This window comes from Mercenaria mercenaria, chromosome 2, assembly GCF_021730395.1.
Source record: "Mercenaria mercenaria strain notata chromosome 2, MADL_Memer_1, whole genome shotgun sequence".
Taxonomy (NCBI): Eukaryota; Metazoa; Mollusca; class Bivalvia; order Venerida; family Veneridae; genus Mercenaria; species Mercenaria mercenaria.
In genome coordinates, this window is record NC_069362.1 from 17,167,156 (window position 1) to 17,184,424 (window position 17,269).

The 17,269-nt window shown below is 33.0% G+C and overlaps 1 protein-coding gene across 4 annotated transcripts in view; it reads right to left on the reverse strand.

Annotated features, from left to right (window-relative positions):
* LOC123561999 (filamin-A-like) overlaps positions 1-17,269 on the reverse strand; it is a 159,695-nt gene that overhangs the window by 35,128 nt on the left and 107,298 nt on the right. The window contains exon 1 of one of the 4 annotated variants that reach the window (XM_053531097.1): positions 6,845-7,072. The exons of the other annotated variants lie outside the window; for them this stretch is intronic. The gene's annotated coding sequence lies outside the window, so the exon portion shown is untranslated. Of the gene's footprint in view, positions 1-6,844; positions 7,073-17,269 lie in introns of those variants that run through there. 4 annotated transcript variants of the gene reach the window in all.

A 17,269-nucleotide genomic window follows, 5' to 3' on the forward strand; every position in this document is an offset into this window, starting at 1 on the left:
ATCAGTAAGTGTATACCTGTGACAAAGGGTGAGCATTCCGAAAAATATGTATACGAGCACGCTGCAGGAAGCACGTGGAACATGTTACAGAAAATCAAATGCAAAAAAAATAATAACAGAGCATAGAAGCTTTTATTTAGATACGGGTTGAATCTGCCACAGTCTGCTCATTTGAATGGTTATAACGTTTCGAGACTCGACTATGTAAACAATTACAAAACAAAAGCTTCTTCAGAAAGTATACTAACTATACCCTTCAATAAGTTTTACTATATACATGTTGTCCATAAGGTAAAGAAATTTTTGATAATGGCATATACTATTGATTTAAGAAAACACAATATTGAGAAACAGATAATGGGATAACTGAATTCGCAATAATGTAAATTTTCTGCTGAAGTAAGGCAAACTCATGCACGCTCCCGTAAATATACCGTGTCACCTTGTATAGTCTTTAATGTGTCATAATTCTTAATTTATCGAAAGGGGTCTAAGTAGAAGAAATTTAACATATTCTGTTATGAACACGTCTTTCCACATCCAAACTTTATAGAAAAAAATAGTACCAAATGAAACAAGACAATGTCAGATGTCATGTCAGCCAATCACGACTACAGATGAACAACACCAAACACAATCATATGGAATAATGAAAACAGCGTGGGTCGTAAATACAGGACATATTTTCACCTTCATGCTTAAAACACATTTTATTTGTATTTTATGTGAATGAGATGCCAAAGTTTAATCTGCATACCACATGAGCGGAGAGTTACACCTTTGTACGCACACAGAACGATAACATCTCATCTTTTACACTCTGTAATATGTAACCTTATGTTATTGCTGGAAGCATTACGCTAAAAATAAATACAGGACGTATCATTTTGATCACAGACTATATCACACTTGTGTTTCGAGTTTGCACGTTTAAATCTTTAAGACATCGGACTGTGTAACCGTGTTGAGTTATTTTAATTGTCAATGTATATCATAGAACAAATTTAATATTATTTAAATGGGATATTTTAGCATTGATTTACGACAAAAGATTATGACATTGACGTCAAACAACATTTAGACAGTAATCTGTTCTGAGTAGAACAAGATTCTCAGGAATAAATCACGAAGTAATACTTCATCGGTTCCACAATACACAATATCTAAATATTTTAAAAAAAAATGATATAAATAAACCTAAGACCATTCAAAAAAGCTTACTTTCTTTAAATAGAAAACAGATCAACATTATCCAATTCTGGATTATTCGCGCCGTGTTCAGAGTAAGAAATTATATATATATAGAATTATATATAGAAAGAAAGAAACACAATACCCTCAGTCTGCGCAGGAAGCGTTAAACTTAATTTTTTTCTTTTCAATTTTTTTTCTTCATTTGACCAACTCTGGGGAACTTGTAAATATATCGTTACCATTACTGTAAAGCGGAATCAGTTCGCGCTAAAACCTATTTAATTTCTTGTGTTTCATCACTTTTTCTGTCCTTCCGTCTCATTCTTGTAAGGAAACTTTTTCACACCTGAATCTCTTTATTCAGCATGATAATTAAACGCGACTAATTAAACAAATTCGCGATGCTTATATTTCGCGAAATAACGCGTTTGTTTATATCGCTATTCCATCCTATTATGTATGACTGTTAAAATATTCTGTTTCTCTAATAGAGACATCGCTTTTCCCATCAACTTCTGTTACTGTTGTTTTATTAGCATTAAAAAGGTTGATGACCAAATGCTGCGAAAAGAGTACTTCACCACATTTCTCTACGGGTGTTTTTTCAGCACCTGTATTATTCATCAGCATTATCCAGTCAGCCAGTTTTTGTGTTGTAAAGGTCGTGGAATATCTGTATAAATATTGTATCCCGTTCGACGAAAAAGTTATCTATGCATTTTCCGCGCTTGCTTTGAAACTAGATGATATCAGTGGCTTCCTTGTGAGGGAGGTATACTAATTACCTGCATATTTTTTGTTATTAGTGGTAATCTACTACCAATTATTCAAGTCATGTCTTTGATCTGATAATGAATTTGTTGTAATCATATTATACGACAGGTCTAACTGGATGTGTTTAATTAGTTTTCTACCTTTGGCAATTTTAACCATTTTTGCAGCTATAGTAGACGCAACTTAACCCCGAGGGCTGACCTTTGCATTATAATACATAATGAAGCACAACCTATTATTGAAAAGGAGTGTACGTAAAACACGAGCTGCACGAGAAGAAGGAAATATAATTTTGTGTAAATATAAATTAGTGTATTGGAAAGTTTTAATTGATCAAATGTAAGTATATATACTTTGATACTGCACTGTATACAAACTAATTCCATATAAATATATACGGCTACCCTAAGCACCCTTGATTTCTATAATGAAATAACCGATATTAATAATTAGCCTAAGGTCAACCATCGCGGTCAAGTTGCGTCTACAATATCTGCAATCAAAATTTCTACATAGAATGAATTTTAGTCTGCGCCTGTGAACTAGCAAACAAATGAAAATTGTAAATTTAAAATGTTAATAATATTTATATATTCAAAATAATTATGAGATTAATTTCATCAGAATTAGCGGATTGTCACGTGCAAGGCAACTGAAAAGATTCGGCACACTTTGTATAAATAATGATCTTTTAACACATTGGAGAACGACGTTTTATAAGTGTTTGCATTCTATAAATGGGCCAGTTAGATGCTCTTGCAATCTTCTGAGAAATGTGCTTTACCGCTTGAATTTTTTCACCCTGTTTATTTTCACCTATGTTTCAAATGACCCGCAGTGACACTGAACAAAAGTCAAAGGTTTATTTTCTTTGTGCGACATACTGCAAAAAGAGAGTATAAATGCCAATATGTGTTATTCAATCAAGAACGCCCCTCAAGCTCTGCCCCATCCCTCCGTCGAACCACATCCTCTACCCACCCCCCCCCCCCCCCCCCCCCCCCCCCACACACACACGGTTTTAATATTAAGATTACCATTTTGTACAAGATGCAGGATAAAATGCCATATAGCAAGGCAATATTGAATAACTTACATAATATGATTTTGACAAGATAGCAGATGAAATACCTATGATAAAATAGGCATAAATATTACAAGTTTTCAAACAATACATATATAAATAGGTACACGATTCACATTTATAAATGAGTTCACTCGAACTCGATGGGACAGACAAAGTTTGTTATTGATAGTTCGAGTCATGGAATACATTATATGGGGAGTTTGCAAGGACCTGACGATGAATTTGAGCAAAGGGTGCTGCCCGAATTATCCGAGTTCGACTGTATATTTATATCATAAGTAGGTTAAAGGAATATCATTTTCATCTCAAGAAAAATCTTAAACTTGTCATAGTCCTTACTGCTGTCAATTATAGTCTTTTCTTATACTTCTGTTAAAATACTTAACATGACAATAATGCCTGATATTCAACAGGGCATTTTACAGAATTGAAAGTTCATTGAATGAAATAAAAGTTTCGTAAAATAGATCCATTGTTAGACTAGTAGGTAGTCTAGTATCATCTCAGACGGACACATATTTGCAGTCAACAAATTTTAACCATTATTAATTAGGAGTATATTCATCTCTTGTTTAAGGCTTATAATGCCTTTGTTTAAAATGTGGCTGACACTTCTTCCGTTATGAACATAGAATTTCATGTTAAATCCTGTTTACCATAATTGTTTCTTCTAGTATTTGTCAATGGTTTGAATACTGATGAGCAAAGTAGAAAGTTGTATTGAATCTATTGTTTTAATTACCTCACTTTCTAAGTCTAATAGTAAAAGTCCATGTGTAGTATTAAAAGTGGCGCTCTTCATAATATATAATTACGCATAACATAATATTTGGTAGCTGTTTCATCTGTTTTTTGATATAAAATTTCAAGCTTTATGGAACTTTAACTGATTTTGTTGAATCTATGTATTTATTTGTGTATTTTATATTTGTATATTGTATATTATATATTTGTATAGCATCAAAAGTTCAACAGAGCACTGCACCTTTGTTATACAGATAATGTTAAATACCAAGACGAATTCTTTCAAAGATAAAATATACAGATAATCCTGCCAGATTAGATCTTGTACATGGTTCTGTATTGTTCCTATTGCAACGTTACATGATAAACAAATGATAAACATCTAGTGTTTGCTGTATAAACACATGTCTGTTGTCCAAATATTTGTAGTACTTTGGCTCATTAGCTTGTGATGGTTTTTGTACATGCATACACATTCGCTGAATATGCATGTCAATCAGTGATGAAATTTGAAAAGTGTTTGCATGAACATGTTCTTCTTCTTTGAAAACACGTTCGGAATATCTTCTAAAGGATTATATCTAAATGTTGAAATTATATTGATACCTCACATCATTGTGCATTGCACTGTAAGATATTGTTTAAAATTGCATTTATCGTCAGATTATTTTAAACAGTTTATGGTTATGTATCGCGTTAATCATGAATATGGAGACAAAAGTTTCAATTTATAATAAAATGAGCCGCGCCATGAGAAAACCAACATAGTGGCTTTGCGACCAGCATGGATCCAGACCAGCCTGCTCATCCGCGCAGTCTGGTCAGGATCCATACTGTTCGTTTTCAAAGCCTATTGCAATTAGAGAAACTGTTAGCGAACAGCATGGATCCTGACCAGACTGCGCGGATGCGCAGGCTGGCCTGGATCCATGCTGGTCGCAAAGCCACTATGTTGGTTTTCTCATGGCGCGGCTCATATACAGTTACTTCCCTCCCAGTCAATTCATCATTACTGCATCATGCATTTTATTTACAAATGCCCTGTTATTAAGATGCTGTTTCGAAAAGCTGATAAGTGCGAAACACTTTAACTACTTCTGCAATTACTGATGTTGTGATTAACCGCCAGAACGTGCAATTCTTCATTAGTTTAATACAACAAAACATGTGCGGAATAAATACTCATTTTCTGTTCAAGCAGATCAGTTTCTCTGTAAATCAACATCGCGATAACATTAATCCCTCAGCAAGCAAACACACATCACTTTTCAGAGAAACCCTTTGCCCTGCTGGATCTTTATATGTGTGATAGAAAACTGATTATAGACGTTGCTTTTTACAATATATAAAGTGCAACTGACACCAAGAGCAACCAAGGAACGTTCTATTATAGAATATCTACACGAAGCTACATGAAAACAATCAATGCCACAAAGGTGAACCACCAGAATGAACCAATATGAGAGCAATTACGGACAAGGAAAGTTCCATTAGCTTGCCTAAATGTTTTATTAAACAAGTCAACATCTTAATTGCTTACATGAGGATTCTGGTTGATTATGTCCATGACAGAAGTATTGAAAATGCTGTCAGACAGCTGAGTTTGTATAACTAGATATACAATAATCGTAGCAAAATATACAGCAACCTCTAGCAAAACAATGAGATCAAGAAAACATGTAAGATATGAGCAAATTACACACCTAGTCTAAGCAAAAGGTATCATCTAAACGTAGGTTTGTATTGAACATATATATAAAATAAGAAAAAAAAGCGTCCGGCATGTCTTTAAACACTTTTCAAAACACAATGTATAAGGCAAGATTAAAAATGTCATTGGTGTTAACAGATTATACAGTTTTAACATATTTAAATACTATAAGGTCAATAGTAAAATAAGCCCGATGCATTGGCCACAAATTACTGTCATGATTTAAAAAATGTATACAGATTTGGTACCAATATGAATTCAGAAGAGGAAGAACAGAATAGAACAGAACAGAACTTTCATTGTTATACATACCATGTATGAAAACTATCATATTTTCAAATACGAAAGGTAAATCAAAGCGATATCTTGTTTGAAGTGGTGTTGGAAATTTAATATGTATTTCTTCACGATACTTTTCAAGTTTTCTTGACATGTATGGTGTAAAAATTCTTACATTGACGGGGTGGGTAAGAAAATTCAATGATATTTCAAACTTAAAGTACTGGGCCTGGTAACGACTATATTAAATATCACATATCACTTTCTCACTTTTCCACAAATATGTTTAAATAATTATAGTCGGATGGTCACATTCATAATCTGAAAAAACTTTCATATGTTTTCGCGACTTAACATAAATGTTTTATACAGCAACATTTAATTCGAAATAAACCTCTTACTGTTCTCGTTTTATGACTTTGTAAAATAGTGAAAAAATAAACCATGCAGTTGTTTATTTAAAATACCTGAATATAACGTTATACACACTAGTTCAAAACGATTACTAGTGCCTTATGTCTTATGTCCAGTAACAACATCGGAACAGCATAAATTTGAGAAAGACGACGCAAACAAAAGATAAACAAAATCATTGCATTGTAAAGAAATTAAATTTGACTACTGTTGCTTTTGCTCTCCATCTCGCGAGTATTTCTAATGTTGGATATATTATACTGATAATAGCAGAATGTTAGATTCTTTAATTTAATACTAATACATTAATACAATAAAAATCAGTCAAGAGCTTTCAGAACATACCTTATGCTTTTAACAAGTCATGCTCTTTATACATACAGTTTTAGATTCACTGTGAGACAGATTCTAAAAAGAAGTTTGGAAATAAATACATTCCAACTGTGCACGTAAGCCACAATTGAATATGAAGCAAACGCTGATAAAAGTATCTTTACATTTCACAGAAATTTCTTAAAGCAGCTGTGACTTCATATTGTGAAGTAATTTATTGTCACAGTTTGGACTGTGAAGTCGCCTGTATTTTATACGAATTTCTCTTAATTAGACCACTGTTAATGTATATGTAAAGAAATACTTACAGTCTCTTGTCTCGTTATAGAAATTCCAATGTGTCACAATATGTCAAAAAGAAATCTAGGACGATTTGCAGAGGTCCTTCACAAAAAGAAGGAAAATCCACAAATGTTTTCTATACTACAAACGTCTAAACATTTATCTATAGTCATAAACGAATTCCAACTCGGTGAAACGTAGGAGAATAGGTAGAACAAATTCACAACTTCCGAAGTTTTCAAACAAGCATACCGCGGAGATAGTTTGGCTGATTTCAACGATGGTCGGTAACTATAGCAACGAAACGAGCGTTTCTATTTGTGAGTGATGTGTAATGATTTGAGTTAGAAGAATGCCAGTGTTGGTGAAAACTTCCTTCCTAGAAATTCAGTAAGTTAGTTTTATCTGTTAAAACATTTTACTCTAAATAAAGTTCTCAATTTTTAAAAATAGCACACTTCAACCAGCTTGTGAATGAATGGGAATAAGAGTTAGAACTACCTTAAATATATCAGTACCGGAAGATTACTTATCTAAAAACCAGACGCGTCAGTTAGTCGGTGATTGTATGATAGGCATGCATCAGTTCGATAAGGAACAGTACAAATCAAATCAATATGAGGTAAATTATGGATCATTCATATGTTTTCAAACACAGTAAATGAACAAACAATAATAAGTCTCTCAATAGTAAAAGGTGCTCCCCTAGCTGCAAGCCTTGTTCGAAAAATGATGATTGGTGACATATTTTTTCCTTTTAATGATTTTCGTATTTCTGTAGTCAAATTTTTTACCATCTGTTTAAAGATTTCTAAATACCATACAAAAGATACAAACTTTGGAAGCTTTTACGAATAAAAGTTCACAAAGCGTTGTAAGTCACCTTAAATATATTTATTTTTTCCCGTATCACGTAATACGTGATTTTGACCAGAAAAAAATGTGTTACTAAAATTAAAGGATGTAACGTTGTCAATAAAATCGTACTATGGCTTACGGAAGGTCGTTGGTTCTGAAATAATGCACGGATGGGCACCTGGGGTCTTCCGCCATATGACCTATAACTGTGTCGGTGTGACGTTAAACCCAACAAATTTGTTTTAAATAATTAAAGTAAATCTAGGTACAGTGAAGGTGCTATACGTCATTAGTTCCGACGCACAAACGACAAATTTGTTCATTTTAAGCAATCAATGTGCCATGTCGACGTTGTAAATGTTGGCGTACAAAGGAACGCAAAGAAAATCAACATTCGGTACTTTTTCTTCTTTTCATATTTTCTGTGATTTAAAAATAATCTCATGTGCATGTAAAATGCGGTGTTAATTTCCTACTAATTAAAGAGCCTGCACCTAATTAGCAAACCGTTCCGGTAATTTCCCTTCTTTCCAGTTTGACCTGGTGAACTTTAATACTGACCAACCTGATGTCTAACCTTTCTACCAATGAGAAAAACTAGATTATTTGTGTTTAGCACAAAAATATTACTAGATACAGCATCAATCTTTGTATTTGAAATCCAATTGTACCAAAAATAAAATAAAGAAGAAATGAAGCTAGTTAATTTCTTATCATTAGGATCATTACCTAAATGGTTTCGAAATTGCTTTATACATCGCGCTAGACATTGCGGAAAACACCCGTATATTAAAGTCAGGATAGGACAACTTTTAAGAAGAATTTTTCTTATATCATTTTCTAGACTGGCGTTTGTCGTCCAGAAAAATATACCACATTCAACAAGAAACAAAATATAACACACAGATTTTTTTTCTGTATTTCAAACTAATAGAAGCCTTACTGGTTCTTATCCGTGTCCTGGGTATCACAAATCTTTATTTTTCTTGTTTACAGTAATGTTGGATATATTCCATTTAACGTCAATTTCTCGTCGTATGGGAAGATATACCACAATATATATAGACACCCCCCCCCCCCCCCCCCCCCCCACACACACACACCCGGCTATAGGCAAATAAGGTCTATATAACCAATAGCGAATAAAGTTATAGCCATTTGTTCAAAGAATTTTCTTATTTTCATGTATCTTGAATGGTTCTAATGTCTGGTGCCCGCCACAGCAATCGAAGTTATATCCATATTATTGTCAATATGTTTCCTTTTAGTTTCTAATATCATTGCAATTCATGTTATGCAAGTATATTCGTGTAGGAAAAAAATAAAAACAAAGTTTAATTATTTCTGGAGGCTCCTGTTCATTTTCTCTTTTGATCTCGAATTCACACTTTTGAGAACATATTAGAGTAATTGTCTGTAATTGGATAATGGCTTTGTATCGGGAGTTTACATGAAAAGTGTGTATCTCCTTCAACACAGCATTGTAAGAGTTCCCCGGGAAATCATATTTGACAGCTGTACTTAAAGTACTGCACGGAATGCAGACATGTTGGCCTCTTGTTCACGATAGTATTGCCTTTAGGCAAAAGGGATACATGGTTTTCGTATAGAAAATGATCTGCGAATGATCTACTGTATAGATAGGTTGTTTGTCAGTTCGATATCTTTGTTTGTTTAGCGCTAACTAGTAACACAGTTATCTATGGTTAGATAAAAACATAAAGAGAAGAATATTGAGCCCGCGATATTATCTTTGAGCAAGGTACAGTCCACTGTGTACACCGTATTTATTCGAACCATCTGTGTGAAAGACTAGATTGACCATACAGATAACAAATTGTATACCCGTCTTCTTTGTGAGAAACTGATTCGCTTCAAACCAAGAACATACACCTAGACAAGACTTAGATATTGCTAAATAATGCTTGATGTTATCAAAATGATTGCAGTGCTTTGTCTACTTATAAAGTTACCAACCCTTTTCACCCGTAATATTTGTCCCATGAACATCTACTGCGAAATAATAAATATTTGTATGGGACTATGTTTGTGGAATTCGTGGCTGCATCAATCTACGAGATAAATTCCAAAGAAACAAGTGAAAATCACACTCATTCTATCATCTGAAGTTGAAGCCCATGAATTCAAATTCTCATGAAGTAGCTATCTTGGACAAAACCACGAAATTCCCTGCCCATGAAACTTAATGATTTTACAATATAACTTAAAATGAAATTTAAATTGTTCCAAATCTTTGGAAATGATCGACAAATGGAATGAAATGAGCAGATTTTCTTCACATTGCGTACGCTCACCTGCTCGCAAGCCATGATAACTTGTCCTATATCCAGGAGTGCTAGAATAATCAAATATGCTAATGGAATTGCTTTTTAACAAAGAAAGTATTTGTATTTATGCCGGGACACTAAATGCCATGATTTGTTACCTTTACTGACAAGCAGCTTCATAGACAAGAATCATTGCTTTGAACTAAATGAGATCGAATATGATCTTAAAATCCTTCCACAAAACCATAATGAAACTAATAAAGTTTGTCATAAAGTTATTTCGGGTGTTCAGTGAGAACAGCGCTGAGAACAGCAAAATTTATTTCATTCTTTGGAACCAGTTATCTCAGTGGTGCAGTGGATAGTGCAGTTACTTCTTATGAGTGCATCCAATTAATGCCCCTAAACTTAGTTCGTACCCAGTGTCTCATAAGCCATATCTAGCTTGGTGTATAAGATTTTTGTTGCGTTTTTACCATCACAACATATAGTGTAGGCGATAAGAGGAACAGAGGATCTACTTATTGCAATATAACTTAAAATGACAGTAAGGTTAGGCCTTTTCATCCCCAAAATATCCTTGTAACCATTAAAGTAAACTTAAACCTATGAACTGTATGCACAATGTCGACGTCAGCTAGAGATTTTATGCTTGAAGGAAATATGCATATTGGTTATTGTTCCGTCTTTATCATCACAGCAAAAAGTAAAAGGTAAGGGCAGATTTCTCGAAAACACAGAAAACTCCAAAAACAGTCATAGAGCCATACATCGCAAAGTAGACCCGCAACAGAAAGAAACTGTAACGGAAAATATAGCAGACTGATTGTTTCAATGCTATATAGGGAGCTGTAATATCACTACGCGATATGACGATAAAGATGGCACAATATTTTTCATCAAAATACCTTTATATAATCATAACACTTCAGTTCTCAGATGAAATTGTTGTAAGCTGTAAAACTGTTGTACATTCTTAAAATGTCTGAAAATAAACCATATCGATTCACAATGAGATGGACCAGCATTGAGTTTCTTTCTTTTTACTTGAATATAAAACAAACGGAATTGATCATTGTTAAGCATAAATATGGCCTAAATCAGTGTCACAATGCGACGTAACGTCAGGTGCATGTGTTAATTGCTTTATGTATCCTAAAGTTTCCAATTATTTGACCTAAATCAGAGTGAAATGATGCCAAATGTTTTACCTGATTTACCTAGATGTGAGATAATCGAGAGAAAAGTATTGATATACAGAGGCGAAAGGTACGAACATTTCTTTGATAAACCTTTGATTTATCGTTATGACGTATATTTAGAGGTCTAGCGAAATGGCTGAAGTGATAACGTATAAAGAACAGCTGGTTTCCTTTGTTAAACATTCATTTAAAGAAATATCACCTTGGAAGTTGCCATATTCAAATTTATATTATGTCAAAACTTTTATTCGAAGTTGGGACTTTATGTATGTTTAAAGTGCGTTTTGTGTTTTGTATTGTGTGATAGATCTAAAAGACAACACACGTAAACACAATATGAATATGTAATGCCACATGTGTTTTTTGTTCTTTTTGTACAAATGTATGTAAGTTACTAGAAATGACATTAAAGAATGAATTCAGTTTTATATACACAGTTAGCGCAATTAAATATATCTGATAATATATATCTTAAATTTAAATCAATATCTCTTGCTAAAATATTTGAGTAAATGATGGACATAGTACCTCTTTAAAACTGGGTAGCTCCAAGTCCTATAAACCTACTAGATTAACAGAACAAAACAGAACAGATCATTTATTCAGACTTGTACATGTGTACATCGTCAAATATACATTGAACATAATAAAACATCAATAAATAAAATCATAATGATCGAAGTTATACAGGATGTTCACATTTAACAGATACAGAGGATGAATTATTCTGTAATAATTGTTGATAAAGATAATCTATGTGACAATGCAGTTCTAAGATATAGACATAGATTAATTAACATATTTCTATTTTCTGTCTTTAACATCTCAATAAACTTATACAGACTGGGTCTTATGTAATAACATCGTTTTATATATTTTTTTCTTATATCAGTGTAACAGGGACACATTAAAATAAAATGATACTCGTCCTCAACGTCATGGAGATTAACCATGACAAATTAAGAGTTACATGTAGATTAGTACTTTCAAAAACGAAATTCGAACATCACCAAATCATAGAAAGAAAGAGTTGTTAAGCAGGAAAAGTGAACAGCATGAAAACATGCACATTTGTCTACGAAACGATTGTCAATATACTGATATATGCTTTTAATACCAGAAAAAGGACCACATGAAGCAGCCACATTTCTAGTCAGTTCAGCGCCTTTAAAAACTTATCACTTCAAAAGAACAGTTACATATTTTTGTTTTTATTCTATCGCAGTACTTACCCATTACTCAGTGATTCACAGGGCATTTGTCACCTTTTAGCGGAAGCGTAAAATTCCTAAAACATCGTAAATACTTTCAAAAGCATCTATGCAGGTATGTTATTGTGATAAACATTGCCTCTCTCAAAAACTTTGGCGCTAAAATACTGCGCAATTAAGCCCTATTCTAAAACCGTAAAAAGTTCATTAAGCTATACGACAAAGACATAGCCAAATCACATTAAAATATGGCGAAGGAGCGTTTTCCCTTACTTTAGCAAATTCTTGCTGATATCACATTACAGCTCTGACGTTTTAGTATTATTTTGTTCTGAAATATTCCAGCTGGAGATTTAGGTCGTACTTGACAACTGTAATTTTGATTCTCGTTTTTGAGATGTTTGTGTGACTGAAAGAATTATCAAAGATGAACCCCATTAAAATCTTGATTTTTATTTAACGGATATTTCCAGTGTGATTGCGAAGCTTTTTTTTTTTGTTGTTCACCACTACATTTTAACTTTACAGTGGAAGACATAATTAATGATTAACGACCATAACGTCTCATTAGAAAGCTGATGAAAGCGATACACGTGATCTACATTGCTCAGCAAAAAAATCAATAATTCTACCCGTTTAACGTGGAAATTTTGGCAGACTTGAAAATTTGCAAAGAGAATTTCTTAGGTTAAAAGTATGAAAATGTTCTAAAAGCAGCTAAAAAGTACTAAACTGATGCCGGTGAGATAAACTGCTTATTTAAACAATACACTTTTATATCCATGCGTATTCTACTCAGGCAGATGGTAATAATTAAGCTAAAGGAAATTGCATCTTATAATAAAAATATGAAGTAAATTGAGTTTTAAATTAAACTGGTATCTATAAAGGAGAACAGCAGAGGAAAAAACACTATTTTTGTATTCTGAAAACGATTCCCTCCAAAATAATCCCCGAATAATGCCGTTTTTCTAATTTAGAAACAGCAATTTCTACCTTGCGAGCTCTTACTGTCATTAAAATAAAGGGTTATAGACCTAACAGATATCGAATTATTGTTCACATAATGATTCTTTTCCTTTGAAAGTGTGCAAAACAGTGCAGCGCTAAGTGTTTTCAGTAAATTTGAAAGTGTTTTTTTTTTTAATTAAAATCCCACGAAGACTCTGTATAATGTATATTAATGTTCGAATGTGATGAATAAGGATAATAAGAATTGTCTGGAATAATTGTATCTTGTTTTCTTCTACTCAGATTTGTTGTTAAGTGTCACAGTCAGTGAAATAGACATAGTTCTCTTTATAATGTTTTGTTATAGTTTTGACAATTCTCTTTGCGGTAATAGGTGTTTCACTTTGGACCATAAAGAGCAAAATGAGTCTTTGAAATGCTGAATGACAGGGCAAATGCTTACCTACTCTCTTCAAATGATAAATATTACCTGGAGAACACAGGTAAACGAATTAATCTCGATTTTTTTTCTGAATATTACGAGAAACATGAAGCCGATATTCGCAGTAGGGAAAAGGTGGTAATAAAATGAAATAACTCAGCGAGAACACACATCTCTTACAATACTGAAATGTCTGCTTTCCTACCTGCGTATTTATTTTCTTATTAGCTCAGAACAAATGCGTTATTTGCAGGATTGTTTCGGGTAATTATTTTGAACTGTATGAATAATATGGTGTTCGGAAAATACATATAACAGAAGGTATGCGAAATAAAAGAGAAAAACTGGCAGCCGCATTTTGGTAACTTGCCCAAGAGAGTGAGAGCGTGCCCGTTTCCATGAATCAAGCTATGTTGACAAAATATTGCTTAGGGTTTTATAAAGAATAGGTATGTCATTTGTCTGTGAAATGACTCCCTGTCCCTTTCTTGAATAAAGCGACTTAATGTGATGTGTAATTGTGAAGGTAACTTAAGCTGAAACACCCACACAAACTAATACGTCTGTACTCCTGACATAACATTCTGAAAGCTTTCGTGACATTCCCACTTTAAATTCACTGTAAAATGTCTATCAGGGACATAACATAAACATTTGCTATCAAAGACATAATATAAAAGTTTGATAAATTTGGTTTTAGGAAAAAAACATAACTTAGAGTGAACATATTTTCATTCCAGAAGACAATTTATTGTCTACAATTGAATGGGTATACACCATCTTACATTTTACTTACTTTGTCTTTCTTCGCAAAGACAGCACAACACTAAAGTAGTCAGTAGAAAGAAGTGCTATGATAGAACATAATCAAACTTTCACATGTAAATACATGATGACACCCAATACCAAAATAACTGTTTGACTTGGCTTTGTAGCAATGCTTTATTTTATGACATATACATGAAAATGATAAACAGAAAGATGAAAGGTTTCTATTTGTATTATATTAGTTATATTATTGTTGGGTGTGTACTAACAAACGAAACAGATGATTTTTATGACATTGCAATTATATCCCTGGGGTGTACAACAAAGTAACGCACTTTATTCTCTTTTAATCGGTTTAACCTTCTTTTGTGTTTTTTTTTTCAGCTGAAGCACAAAACATTTTTATAACATATATATAGAATGGTTTCAACATTTACACTATAAAGGTATCATTATCATTTTGGGACATGGATAAAACTGTTTTAAACTTAAACTTCTACTTGTCTGCTTCTACTCTTGCTTTTCTTACTTTTTAGATTGCCTAAAAAAATCTTTGTTATCAATCATACGTTTTATAAACAGATACTTGTGGTGTCTATGAGGGTTTGAACAAATCATAAAGATAGTTGTGGTGTCTAAATGTTTGAAGATAACGAATCATAAAGATAGTTGTGGTGTCTAAGAAAGTTTGAAGATAACGAAACATAAAGATAGTTGTGATGTCTAAGAAAGTTTGAAGATAACGAAACATAAATTAAATAGGGGAATAAGCTGAACAACTTTTTCTTCTTTCAAAGTTTTTTGGACTACTTTGCATTTGTTGGTCCAATGTTGTTTTATATGAGGCAAACACCTCGGAAACCAATTGTTGATATCATGTTTTTGAATTATTTCGACTTTTTACAGTGTTTGTAAAATATCCCTGTAACAGTTTAACCATTTTACCATTTGGTAATGGAATTGAACAACAGGGCCGTAAGCTTTGACAACATGCAATGTTTTTTTGGTGGATCGATTGCGCTTAGCAATAGTTGACCTTGGTTGACCCTTTTTGATTCACTATTTATTATCATTGCGACGTTTGAGCTGAAAATAGTACGCCCAAGTCTCATTACCTGTCAAGAGCACAATGGTACATTTGTTGCTGAAGTTTTGTAATTTTCTTAAATTGTTCAGGAAAGATTTGGCATTTTGCAACCTTACGGTTTCCTTAGGAGATGGGGTATCCATCTTGCACAAACCACAACTGCCGTTTAGAAGCCGACCTTTCCATATGTATGGAACATCTTCTACGATGCATTTCCTAGCTGAGATGTTTTCCGGAAGGACGGCTAACCGGTCTGCCGGGACGGCAATCATCTGTCTTGGACACATAGATCTCCACTATTAAACTTTTGATACCAACTGTAGAAATGCCAGAAGCCCCATGTGCTTCACGCATTTCAGACAAATACAGTTTTGCTGTATATTTAAACGCTACACGTTTTATTGTAATTCCTAATTTCAAACATCAAACCTGCCAAAATATGGCCAGTGTATACGCCTTTCAATATTTCAAATACACGTATATATCCGATTGAACAAAACGACAGGAAATTTGTAGGTAAAATGTCAGTGTCCATTTTCATGTATAATGATACGCGAACGTGTGTATATCTTCTACAGAAGTACGTTTGTCTCAAAACTTTAATTTTCAATGGCCCCTCGTACATTGATTAGATACATTAGATAGTAAATGACATGCGTAATAGTCAGGACAATTTATTTCAAGATAAACTCTTCAAGATAAAATATCTAATTACAAAAAAGCAATCGACAGTAGATTTTGTTTACTTATAATCTTATTTCACAAGCGGAATGCACCCAATTCTACACGAACTTCAATAACACGAAAGTAACATATAATTGAAACTGTTAGAACTTGGCACTGCTACAAAGTATAGGCGAAACTATAACGTTGGGTATTTGCAATGGTTTTGTAAATACCATGACAACTTCGTTAATTATAACTGAAAATTCAGTGCAAATGAAATAATTGCTAAGGGTGTGATTGATTATCAAGATCCGTCATTAAAATTTCACGCGTACGGATTGTTATAATTTTTAACTGGAAAAATAACTTCTTTGAACTTATGATATGCAACACCTGGATTATAAAATTGATACTTATCCGAAAGACGTATTACTATCTAAAATGTCTTCTGTTGTTAATTCTGCTGGGCAGAAACGACAAGACATTCTTTTCATTTCTTTTTTCTCATTACAGTAGGATTCTATCATTACTTTAATCAGGTCTGAGTTCACAGACATGGATAATTCTGTGGAATTTCTTTGTTTTTATCTAAATATTTTACAAAAAAATTTAATTCTCAACACATTTTTTCACTATTGCAGTTAGTGGTATTTTCTTTGCAATCTTATTTTCTTATTGATTTATATGTATTTTGTTTATATTCATTTCGGTCCTCACATGTTTTACAATTATCTACCCAGTATTACCTATTTTTATCTTATTCCTTTAGAGATATTGCCTTTATAATATTATGTTTTATTCATTTATCTACTCGTAATTTTATTTCATGTTGACAAGAAAAAATAGAAGCTTATTAAAAATTCAACTTTCAAATTTCTTGTTCTTTCTTCGCAAAAAGAGTTGTATGGCTGTGTTAAGCTGATTACAAATAATTTTCTTTAAGCTATTTGTAAATACGTTCAGATTCTGATATTGCTA